We start from the raw sequence: 12,447 nt of genomic DNA on the forward strand, positions 1-12,447 counted from the left end.
ATAGGTGGTGGTAGTGCATGTGTGGCTCTCTCCAATCATTTCAATAGGAGTTCTTTGATTTGACTAGTATGGCGACTATATTAGATGACTATTCCATAAATGTACAAGATGGGAATAGCCCAAACATTCTATTCTACTTATAACCAAAAACAATCTCCAACTTTTCCAAAAATCCAAGCATTCTCTCACAGTCTAACAACCCCCCTTGAAAAAGAATATGATGGGTTTGGATTCTCACACACCTCTGATCAGCTGTTATCTCAATGGCTAGGCTCTGTAGCATAATATTTGGTATTATGGGCAAGCCTTTTAAATCAATGGAGTCTTCCATGTAATACAGGGGCATGGACCTACTAGAGTGGCTTTCCATCTCGGCACATAGATGGAAGTCTCATGTAGGGACGGCAAACTAAGAATTGTCTAAAACACAGTTATGGAGAGTGCACAGCAAAGCTTCTCAAATTGATAGATTCACTCAACTTGGCCAGCTGATTTGATTTGGTCTAAGTAAATTTGGTCCAAATTGCAAGTGGTCCAATTTCTGTGAAAATGTATTTATTATACTCTGAAGTTTTTGAAGACAGTGGCCCAATTTCCGTGAAAGTGTATTTATTTTACTCTGAAGTTTTTGAAGACCCCAAAGCATAATAAACAAAAGGAAAAGGTTAAAAAAATAATACTCCTCTGTCCTAGGTTCTCAGCTGACTCCTTACACCACCTCTGCTGTACACCCTAGCTTTCCTTGCCAGTGTCTTTGGTTCCTCCACACAATATTACATGGGAGGAACAGTGCATGTTATTGACCCCAAGAGACCAAAGAGACCTGCGCTGAGGACACAAGAGCTGCAATAAGGGAGAATGGAGACTGTGAAAACTTAGGACAGGGCAGTATAATATATAATAATATAATATACAATTTTCAACCCTTTCTAGAGCGCAAAAGAATCAAGCTGAAATTTGTTTTGCTAGATTTGTGAGAACGGAATACAGAACGCTTTGAATTTGCTACAATCCAAAATTTTGCTGAAATTTGTAACAAATTTGATTAGTTAGAATTCAATTTACCCATCTCTAAGCACAATGATTTGGTTACAAAAATTAAAACAATACTTTACTTTGTACATGTAATTGGATGTAGTGTTGGTTGCAGATGATGCTGTTAGTGTCATTTTTTTAGGTGCCATAGCATGCATTAAATTAATCTGACAGCTATCATGCTTAACTTTAGGGACTTGTGATTTGTGGGTGACTTTCAGAAACCCCTGCCTTGGACTCCTAGAGATCTTGCCCTTTCCTCTTCCAAACTCATATTTCCCCACAAGTGAAATTGAAATGTCTGGTGACCTCCTGCACAATAAAGATCATGATTCCAACGCTGGCCTAAATTATGTGCTGCTAGGATAGGCAGCTTTGTCTCTTTGGCTTTAGAGAAAGGTTTCTAAGCTCTAAATCAAACAGATTGCAAGCACTGTGCTCCTTGCCTAGGTGGAAACTGGCCACTTCTGATAGACTGCAGAGGTGGCAGTAATGTAGGGAATGTGCAAAAAGCAATCAAACCAAAATCCCTCTGTCATTGACAAAGAAGATAAGAGGTAAATTGCTGTTTTGTTTTTTTTAAACACTTACAATTTTACCTAATTTGTAATATCCAGGTTCTTATATACAGTAATATACACATAAGTGACACCACTATATTCTTCTTTTTCCGTGAGGCCTAACAGACTGACTTTTGTCTACTAAGAACACAGTCGTTCCTTGCATGTCCTTTCAGGAATACAAGTCTGGGCCTTAAGCGTATAATATCTTGTCTCGTGTCCTGGCGGCACTCTGTCCTAGTAAAACCATTGAGCCAGATGTGCAAGTCCCAACAGCCTCAGTTCTTGGGGCCACGACTTCCTATGCACTTTCCCGTATCATTTACGTCTTTGTTTTGAAGCGAGGAGCCACTTCTTTGGCTTAGGAGATCTTGGTTTACTTAAACAGGCTCCATGGTGGGAAGAGAAACTCGTATCCTTAATTACTGTCCTATTGTTGGTCGGATTTATAAATTATGACACTGTTACCTCAGGGTTTGTTGACAGACTGCATCGGTTCATCTTTTTCTGGCGCTAATCCCAATCTTTTCTTCTCTTCAGACCTGGAATGCAGACAGAACAGGGTTTACCTTCAATAAAGTAACTTGTGTAAGCCCAAACAACTGCAAGGACAGGTATCATTGGATTCCATGTTTATAAGGACAACCTGAAAATTTGGGGTATCTACAGGATTTTGATAATCAATCAACTTCAGATTAAAAAAGCAAAATGGAGTAAAAGGAAAGGATAAAAGAAAGGATAAAAGAAAGGAGAGAAAGAAGGAAGATGTAGGGTTGGAAAGGAGGGAAGGAAGGAAGAGAGAAAGTAAGGAAGAATGTAAGGTTGGAAAGGAGGGAAGGAAGAATGTAAGGTTGGAAAGGAGGCGGTGGATTGTCTAACTTTTTGCAACTGAAAAATGATATATTTTATTTAATGTGCCTTAGGTCTGTAGACAGGTACAAAGTGATAACGTGGGATACAGCAGGCTGTTTCATATTTAGCAACAGAAAAAAATTATAACTTTTTTTAATGTGCCTTAGGTCTGCAGACAGTTTTATATCTCCAGAGCACTAAATGACAAGGTGGGATACAGCAGGCTGTTTAATATTTTTTCACTAGCTACATGTGAAATAGAATGCTATACACGTGTACTGAGCACAATAGAAGCCGTGCACAACTTGTGCCCTGCTGGCTTTGTCTGTGGACCTCAGTAATGGTGCAAAAAAAAAATTTCGGAAGGTAAATTCTACAGCCACACCGGACACTATCTAGCTACACTGTCTGACTGATACCTAACCGCCTAACTAACTAGCTAAAATCTTGCTGCTAACAGTGCCAGTGTCAGGAGCAGCCTCTGTGCGCTGTTACAGTGTCAAAATGGCACTAAATCAAGATGTTCGCTATTTATATAGAGAGGGACATGTGATTTCAGCAGCCAATGATATGAGCTGATGTGTCAGGACATTGTGGATGTTTCCTGTGCCCTGATTGGCTAGCCTGTTATGATCTGGTGGCCTAGGAGCAGCATGAGACGGACTCTGGAGAAGGTGGTCCCTGTACTGACCGCAAACCCTGAACCTAGCAGCGCAACTAGAAGTAGCCGTGGGTAGAGTTGAGCGACCTTGACCTTTTTAGAGTCGAGCCGGGTTTTGCGAAACCCGACTATGTCCAAAGTCGGGTCGAGTGAAATCGGCCGATTATGACGTAAAGTCGGGATCGACCGAAACACGAAACCCAATGCAAGTCAATGGGGCAGCATAGTCGGCAGTGAGTGGGGGCCAGGAAAACACCTAGAGTGCCCATTTTAATGTCAAAACCATCCATTCTTCTTAATGAAGCTTGTCAAGCGTAATTTACCTTATAATAATTGGAAGGCATTTGAAATTGGGGGTCATTTGGCTAAAGTTGTGGGGGGTAGGGCTGGTTCAAGTAATTAGTGGGCCCAGGAAATCTGGACCACGTCACGGCAGTGGAGCAGGGAGAGGTAAGTATTTTAACTTTGCAAGTGCTGTGAACCTGAGCAAGCAGGGGGGGCCCACTCGTTGGCATTGGCACTGGCACAGGGCCCCTCAAAGTACAGCGGTGTGTTTGCACGGCGGGGGCGCCTCCCACCGGCAGCAACACTTTTGCGTACTATGAGAGGCCCTGTGCCAGTGACGTCGCCAACTAGTATTCCTCCCCCCACCTGATGAAGGAACCTGCACTTTCATCTGCACCTTCCTCTTTGTCCCCGTGTAAGGTGGTATGGTATGCGGGAAGAGCAACCTGACTTTCAGCAGGGTCACAATGTTGTTGTGTAGCGTGCACAGGGAATGTTGCGTTATGGGTCAATGTACCAGCAGACTCATCTATCACTGGCTGGGCAATGGGCACGATGAAGTGGAAACACAGATATAGGCCCAAAGAAGAAAGTGGGCTAAATGCAGTTCAAAATTGGTAACACAGGAATAACCAGGGGGCATTGCAGTGGAGGACAACTGGAATGAGAGGCTGACACAGAGAGTAGGGCCAAATCAGTAAGTAGTCGAAATGCAGTTCAAAATTGGCAACCGTAGTAAACAGGCGGCACAGCTTTGTTCAGTGGAGGAGAACAGCAAGGAGTGGCAGACACCGATAGTAGGCCCCAACCCAACTAGTAGGCCAAATGCAGTCTAACATTAACAACTACTTAACGAGAGGCTGAAAATGGTATTTCAGGACAGGAAACCAGGAGAACAGCAAGGAGTGGCAGACACCGATAGTAGGCCCCAAACCAACTAGTACGCCAAATGCAGTTGTTCCATTTAACCACAATTTAATGAGAGCCTGAAGATAGAAGCTCAGGAAAGGCAACCTGGGGAACACCTTGGAGTGTAACACACCATCTCTCTCCACCCCATACCCATTTTGTAGGCCTAATGCTGTGTACTTTTATACAACTACTAAACGAGAGTCGGAAGACCGAAGCAATGGCAAGGAAACCTGGGGAACACCTTGGAGTGTAACACACCATCTCTCTCCACCCCATACCCAATTTGTAGGCCTAATGCAGCCTACTTTCCGACACCTACTAAACGAGAGCATGAAGATCGAAGCTCAGGAAAGGCAACCTGGGGAACACCTTGGAGTGTAACACACCATCTCTCTCCACCCCATACCCATTTTGTAGGCCTAATGCTGTGTACTTTTCTACAACTACTAAACGAGAGTCGGAAGACCGAAGCAATGGCAAGGAAACCTGGGGAACACCTTGGAGTGTAACACACCATCTCTCTCCACCCCATACCCAATTTGTAGGCCTAATGCAGCCTACTTTCCGACACCTACTAAACGAGAGCATGAAGATCGAAGCTCAGGAAAGGCAACCTGGTGAAAACCTTGGAGTGTAACACAACCTGTCTCTACACCCCATACCAAATTTGTAGGCCTAATGCAGCGTAGTTTCCACCAACTACTAAACGAGAGCCGGAAGATCGAAGCTCATGAAAGGCAACCCGGGGAACACCTTGGAGTGTAACACAACCTCTCTCTACACCACGAAAGGGCTGATTCTTAGGAAGGAAGGCTGTTGTAAATAAGCATTGCGCGTCCGAGGGTGATTATATTCTTATTCGGTATCTACTCACCCTCGGACGCGCCATGCTTCTTGATTTGTAATTAATGTTTATTTGCAATGTGCTTTTGACTTACTCAATTATTTTTTTAATTATTGATTTTATTAAATTAATAGTTTAACATCTTATTGGAAATAATTTAAAGGAGACGCGACAGGACAACACTCGGTGGATGCCATATCTGTGTTAACAACTCCCAAAAACTTTCAGTTAACTTCTTGCAGGAGAAAGAAATTGTAGCTGTTGGACCTTTGTAGTACAGTTCCAGATATTTGTTGTGTGTTTGTTTTGATTGTTAAAATGTCTGCATTTGAGATCTCAACACGATCTTATTTTTTATAATCAAATTAATTTTTTAAATATTTTATTAGGTTGGTTCAAGGGGTACACGGGCCGCAGTAGACAGGTCAGTGGAGGCCTAGTGGAAGGAGGGACCGCAGATGCGCCACTGTTTCACCCATACACAATTAGTAGGCCTAATGCAGCGTAGTTTCCAACAGCTACTAAACGAGAGCCGGAAGATCGAAGCTCAGGAAAGGCAACCTGGGGAACACCTTGGAGTGTAACACAACCTCTCTCTACACCACGGAAGGGCTGATTCTTAGGAAGGAAGGCTGTTGTAAATAAGCATTGCGCGTCCGAGGGTGATTATATTCTTATTCGGTATCTACTCACCCTCGGACGCGCCATGCTTCTTGATTTGTAATTAATGTTTATTTGCAATGTGCTTTTGACTTACTCAATTATTTTTTTAATTATTGATTTTATTAAATTAATAGTTTAACATCTTATTGGAAATAATTTAAAGGAGACGCGACAGGACAACACTCGGTGGATGCCATATCTGTGTTAACAACTCCAAAAAACTTTCAGTTAACTTCTTGCAGGAGAAAGAAATTGTAGCTGTTGGACCTTTGTAGTACAGTTCCAGATATTTGTTGTGTGTTTGTTTTGATTGTTAAAATGTCTGCATTTGAGATCTCAACACGATCTTATTTTTTATAATCAAATTAATTTTTTTTATATTTAATGATGTTGGTTCAAGGGGTACACGGGCAGCAATAGACAGGTCAGTGGAGGCCTAGTGGAAGGAGTGACGGCAGACAGGCATCAAAGGCCTAACATTGGGCTGGCTGTAGGCAAGTTAAAATTGGTTCCAGGGGAACACGGCCATCAGTGGCCTGGTCAGTGTAGTTGTAGTTGAAAGAACGGGACGCAGACAGGCTTCGAAGGCCTAACATAATAACATAGGGCTGGCTGTAGGCAAGTTAAAATTGGTTCCAAGGGAACACGGCCATCAGTGGCCTGGTCAGTGTAGTTGTAGTTGAAAGAACGGGACGCAGACAGGCTTCGAAGGCCTAACATAACAAACTTGGGCTGGCTGTAGGCACTTTTAAATTTGTTCCAGGGGTACATGGGCAGCAGTGTATGGTCAGTGGAAGTCTAGTGGAAGGAGTGACCGCAGACAGGCTTCCAAGGCCTAACATAACAAACTTGGGCTGGCTGTAGGCACTTTTAAATTGGTTCCAGGGGTACACGGGCAGCAGTGGTCTGGTCAGTGGAAGTCTAGTGGAAGGAGTGACCGCAGACAGGCTTCCAAGGCCTAACATAACAAACTTGGGCTGGCTGTAGGCACTTTTAAATTGGTTCCAGGGGTACACGGGCAGCAGTGGTCTGGTCTGTGGAAGTCTAGTGGAAGGAGTGACCGCAGACAGGCTTCGAAGGCCTAACATAATAACATAGGGCTGGCTGTAGGCAAGTTAAAATTGGTTCCAAGGGAACACGGCCATCAGTGGCCTGGTCAGTGTAGTTGTAGTTGAAAGAACGGGACGCAGACAGGCTTCGAAGGCCTAACATAACAAACTTGGGCTGGCTGTAGGCACTTTTAAATTTGTTCCAGGGGTACATGGGCAGCAGTGTATGGTCAGTGGAAGTCTAGTGGAAGGAGTGACCGCAGACAGGCTTCCAAGGCCTAACATAACAAACTTGGGCTGGCTGTAGGCACTTTTAAATTGGTTCCAGGGGTACACGGGCAGCAGTGGTCTGGTCAGTGGAAGTCTAGTGGAAGGAGTGACCGCAGACAGGCTTCCAAGGCCTAACATAACAAACTTGGGCTGGCTGTAGGCACTTTTAAATTGGTTCCAGGGGTACACGGGCAGCAGTGGTCTGGTCTGTGGAAGTCTAGTGGAAGGAGTGACCGCAGACAGGCTTCGAAGGCCTAACATAATAACATAGGGCTGGCTGTAGGCAAGTTAAAATTGGTTCCAAGGGAACACGGCCATCAGTGGCCTGGTCAGTGTAGTTGTAGTTGAAAGAACGGGACGCAGACAGGCTTCGAAGGCCTAACATAACAAACTTGGGCTGGCTGTAGGCACTTTTAAATTTGTTCCAGGGGTACATGGGCAGCAGTGTATGGTCAGTGGAAGTCTAGTGGAAGGAGTGACCGCAGACAGGCTTCCAAGGCCTAACATAACAAACTTGGGCTGGCTGTAGGCACTTTTAAATTGGTTCCAGGGGTACACGGGCAGCAGTGGTCTGGTCAGTGGAAGTCTAGTGGAAGGAGTGACCGCAGACAGGCTTCCAAGGCCTAACATAACAAACTTGGGCTGGCTGTAGGCACTTTTAAATTGGTTCCAGGGGTACATGGGCAGCAGTGTATGGTCAGTGGAAGTCTAGTGGAAGGAGTGACCGCAGACAGGCTTCCAAGGCCTAACATAACAAACTTGGGCTGGCTGTAGGCACTTTTAAATTGGTTCCAGGGGTACACGGGCAGCAGTGGTCTGGTCAGTGGAAGTCTAGTGGAAGGAGTGACCGCAGACAGGCTTCCAAGGCCTAACATAACAAACTTGGGCTGGCTGTAGGCACTTTTAAATTGGTTCCAGGGGTACACGGGCAGCAGTGGTCTGGTCTGTGGAAGTCTAGTGGAAGGAGTGACCGCAGACAGGCTTCGAAGGCCTAACATAACAAACTTGGGCTGGCTGTAGGCACTTTTAAATTGGTTCCAGGGGTACACGGGCAGCAGTGGTCTGGTCAGTGGAAGTCTAGTGGAAGGAGTGACCGCAGACAGGCTTCCAAGGCCTAACATAACAAACTTGGGCTGGCTGTAGGCACTTTTAAATTGGTTCCAGGGGTACACGGGCAGCAGTGGTCTGGTCAGTGGAAGTCTAGTGGAAGGAGTGACCGCAGACAGGCTTCCAAGGCCTAACATAACAAACTTGGGCTGGCTGTAGGCACTTTTAAATTGGTTCCAGGGGTACACGGGCAGCAGTGGTCTGGTCAGTGGAAGTCTAGTGGAAGGAGTGACTGCAGACAGGCTTCCAAGGCCTAACATAACAAACTTGGGCTGGCTGTAGGCACTTTTAAATTGGTTCCAGGGGTACACGGGCAGCAGTGGTCTGGTCTGTGGAAGTCTAGTGGAAGGAGTGACCGGAGACAGGCTTCGAAGGCCTAACATAACAAACTTGGGCTGGCTGTAGGCACTTTTAAATTGGTTCCAGGGGTACACGGGCAGCAGTGGTCTGGTCAGTGGAAGTCTAGTGGAAGGAGTGACCGCAGACAGGCTTCCAAGGCCTAACATAACAAACTTGGGCTGGCTGTAGGCACTTTTAAATTGGTTCCAGGGGTACACGGGCAGCAGTGGTCTGGTCAGTGGAAGTCTAGTGGAAGGAGTGACCGCAGACAGGCTTCCAAGGCCTAACATAACAAAATTGGGCTGGCTGTAGGCACTTTAAATTGGTTCCAGGGGTACATGGGCAGCAGTGTATGGTCAGTGGAAGTCTAGTGGAAGGAGTGACGGCAGACAGTCTTCGAAGGCCTAACATAACAAAATTGGGCTGACTGTAGGCACTTTTAAATTGGTTCCAGGGTAACACGGCCAGCAGTGGCCTGGTCAGTGTAGTAGTTGTAGAAAGAAGGGACCGCAGACAGGCTTCGAAGGCCTAACATAACAAAAATGTCAAAACAATGGTATTGTCAGTGCCAGGCATTGAAGGATGTCAGCGCCTAGACTACACATTGGTGAAGCTGTGAGAGATAATTTTGCTAGTGGTAGAGCACTGTTTGAGCTGGGGGGGGGAACTGTCTTGTGGCCGGCGGTACAGGCACAGGGCCCCTCATATTACAACGGTGTGTCTGACGTTGGGTGCGCACCACCACCGCCAGAGACACTTTATTGTACTATGAGGGACCCAGTGGCAGTGCCGTCGACCAAAAGCGGCCACACCCACCTCTTCAGACAAACAGCACTCTCAAGGGTCCAAGCGCAAAGTGGCGATAGCACGGCCCCGTGTGGGGAGTTTGGCCATTTCGTGAGGTGGAAACATGTCGTATGCTGGACAATCAGGTGAAGAAAATTACGAGATTGGAAAAGTCATTCAGAATAGTCCACAGGCAAGACCTTTTCATAGGAAAGCTAGGTGTCAGCCGGGCAGGGTGGGGCAAAAGATTTTGAAATCCAGTTGTGGTTCATTTTAATGAAGGTTAGATCATCTACATTTTGGGTAGCCAGACGAGTCCTTTTTTCTGTTAGTATTGAACCTGCAGCACTGAATACTCTTTCTGATAGGACACTAGCTGCCGGGCAAGCAAGCTCCTGCAATGCATATTCTGCCAATTCTGGCCAGGTGTCTAATTTGGATGCCCAGTAATCAAATGGGAATGACGGTTGAGGGAGAACGTCGATAAGGGATGAAAAATAGTTTGTAACCATACTGGACAAATGTTGTCTCCTGTCACTTTGAATTGATGCTGCAGTACCTGTCCTGTCTGCGGTCATAGAAAAATCACTCCACAACCTGGTCAGAAAACCCCTCTGGCCAACGCCACTTCTGATTTCTGCCCCTCTAACACCTCTGGTCTGCTGGCCCCTGGAGCTCGTGTGAGAACGATCACGGGCGCTGTGTGCAGGGAATGCCAGAAGCAAACGGTCAACAAGAGTTGATTGTTTTGTTGCTAATATTAGTTCCAAGTTCTCATGTGGCATAATATTTTGCAATTTGCCTTTATAGCGAGGATCAAGGAGGCAGGCCAACCAGTAATCGTCATCGTTCATCATTTTTGTAATGCGTGTGTCCCTTTTGAGGATACGCAAGGCATAATCCGCCATGTGGGCCAAAGTTCCCGTTGTCAAATCTGCGGTTGTGCTTGGTTGAGGGGCAGTTGCAGGCAAATCTACGTCACTTGTGTCCCTCAAAAAACCAGAACCCGGCCTTGCCACGCCACCAATTTCCCGTGCCCCCGGGAAAGCTTCCTCATTAAAAATATACTCATCCCCATCATCCTCCTCATCCTCCACCTCCTCTTCGCCCGGTACCTCGTCATGTACACTGCCCTGACCAGACAATCGCTGACTGTCATCAAGGCTTTCCTCTTCCTCTGGTGCAGACGCCTGATCCTTTATGTGCGTCAAACTTTGCATCAGCAGACGCATTAGGGGGATGCTCATGCTTATTATGGCGTTGTCTGCACTAACCAGCCGTGTGCATTCCTCAAAACACTGAAGGACTTGACACATGTCTTGAATCTTCGACCACTGCACACCTGACAACTCCATGTCTGCCATCCTACTGCCTGCCCGTGTATGTGTATCCTCCCACAAAAACATAACAGCCCGCCTCTGTTCGCACAGTCTCTGAAGCATGTGCAGTGTTGAGTTCCACCTTGTTGCAACGTCTATGATTAGGCGATGCTGGGGAAGGTTCAAAGAACGCTGATAGGTCTGCATACGGCTGGAGTGTACAGGCGAACGGCGGATATGTGCGCAAAGTCCACGCACTTTGAGGAGCAGGTCGGATAACCCCGGATAACTTTTCAGGAAGCACTGCACCACCAGGTTTAAGGTGTGAGCCAGGCAAGGAATGTGTTTCAGTTGGGAAAGGGAGATGGCAGCCATGAAATTCCTTCCGTTATCACTCACTACCTTGCCTGCCTCAAGATCTACAGTGCCCAGCCACGACTGCGTTTCTTGCTGCAAGAACTCGGACAGAACTTCCGCGGTGTGTCTATTGTCGCCCAAACACTTCATAGCCAATACAGCCTGCTGACGTATGCCAGTAGCTGCCCCATAATGGGAGACCTGGTGTGCAACAGTGGCAGGTGCGGATGGAGTGTTTATGCGACTGCGGTCTGTGGACGAGCTCTTGCTTCTGCAGGAGGACGAGGAGGAGGAGGAGGAGGAGGGGGTGCGAACGGCTACAGACAACTGTTTACTAGACCGTGGGCTAGGCAGAACTGTCCCAAACTTGCTGTCCCCTGTGGACCCTGAATCCACCACATTTACCCAGTGTGCCGTGATGGACACGTAACGTCCCTGGCCATGCCTACTGGTCCATGCATCTGTTGTCAGGTGCACCTTTGTGCTCACAGATTGCCTGAGTGCATGGACGATGCGCTCTTTAACATGCTGGTGGAGGGCTGGGATGGCTTTTCTGGAAAAAAAGTGTCGACTGGGTAGCTCGTAGCGTGGTACAGCGTAGTCCATCAGGTCTTTGAAAGCTTCGCTTTCAACTAACCGGTAGGGCATCATCTCTAACGAGATTAGTCTAGCTATGTGGGCGTTCAAACCCTGTGTACGCGGATGCGAGGCTAAGTATTTCCTTTTTCTAACCATAGTCTCATGTAGGGTGAGCTGGACTGGAGAGATGGAGATCGTGGAACTAGCGGGGGTGCCGGTGGACATGGCAGACTGAGAGACGGTGGGAGATGGTATTGTTGCCGCCGGTGCCCTAGATGCAGTGTTTCCTACTACGAAACTGGTGATTCCCTGACCCTGACTGCTTTGGCCTGGCAAAGATACCTGCACAGATACAGCAGGTGGTGCGCTAAATGGTGGTCCTACACTGCCGGAAGGGATGTTGCGTTGATGACTAGCTTCATTGGCCGAGGGTGCAACAACCTTAAGGGACGTTTGGTAGTTAGTCCAAGCTTTCAAATGCATGGTGGTTAAATGTCTATGCATGCAACTAGTATTGAGACTTTTCAGATTCTGACCTCTGCTTAAGGAAGTAGAACATTTTTGACAGATGACTTTGCGCTGATCAATTGGATGTTGTTTAAAAAAATGCCAGACTGCACTCTTTCTAGCATCGGATACCTTTTCAGGCATTGCAGACTGAGCTTTAACCGGATGGCCACGCTCTCCTCCACCAGGTTTTGGCTTTGCCACGCGTTTTGGGCAAGATACGGGCCCGGCAGATGGAACCTGTGGCGATGTTGATGCCTGCTGCGGCCCCTCCTCCTCCTCTGCTTCAGAACTGCTGCCGCCTGCACCCTGTTCCCCCAAT

At 46.8% G+C, this 12,447-nt stretch overlaps 1 long non-coding RNA gene across 1 annotated transcript in view; it reads right to left on the reverse strand.

Annotated features, from left to right (window-relative positions):
• Window positions 1-2,063: 2,063 nt before the first annotated feature.
• The window catches only part of LOC138658095 (uncharacterized), an 85,538-nt gene continuing 75,154 nt past the window's right edge, over window positions 2,064-12,447 (reverse strand). The window contains exon 3 of the long non-coding RNA XR_011317338.1: window positions 2,064-2,137. This is a non-coding gene — a long non-coding RNA (uncharacterized lncRNA). The remainder of the gene's footprint in view (window positions 2,138-12,447) is intronic.

The sequence above is a fragment of the Ranitomeya imitator genome, chromosome 1, assembly GCF_032444005.1.
Source record: "Ranitomeya imitator isolate aRanImi1 chromosome 1, aRanImi1.pri, whole genome shotgun sequence".
NCBI lineage: Eukaryota > Metazoa > Chordata > Amphibia > Anura > Dendrobatidae > Ranitomeya > Ranitomeya imitator.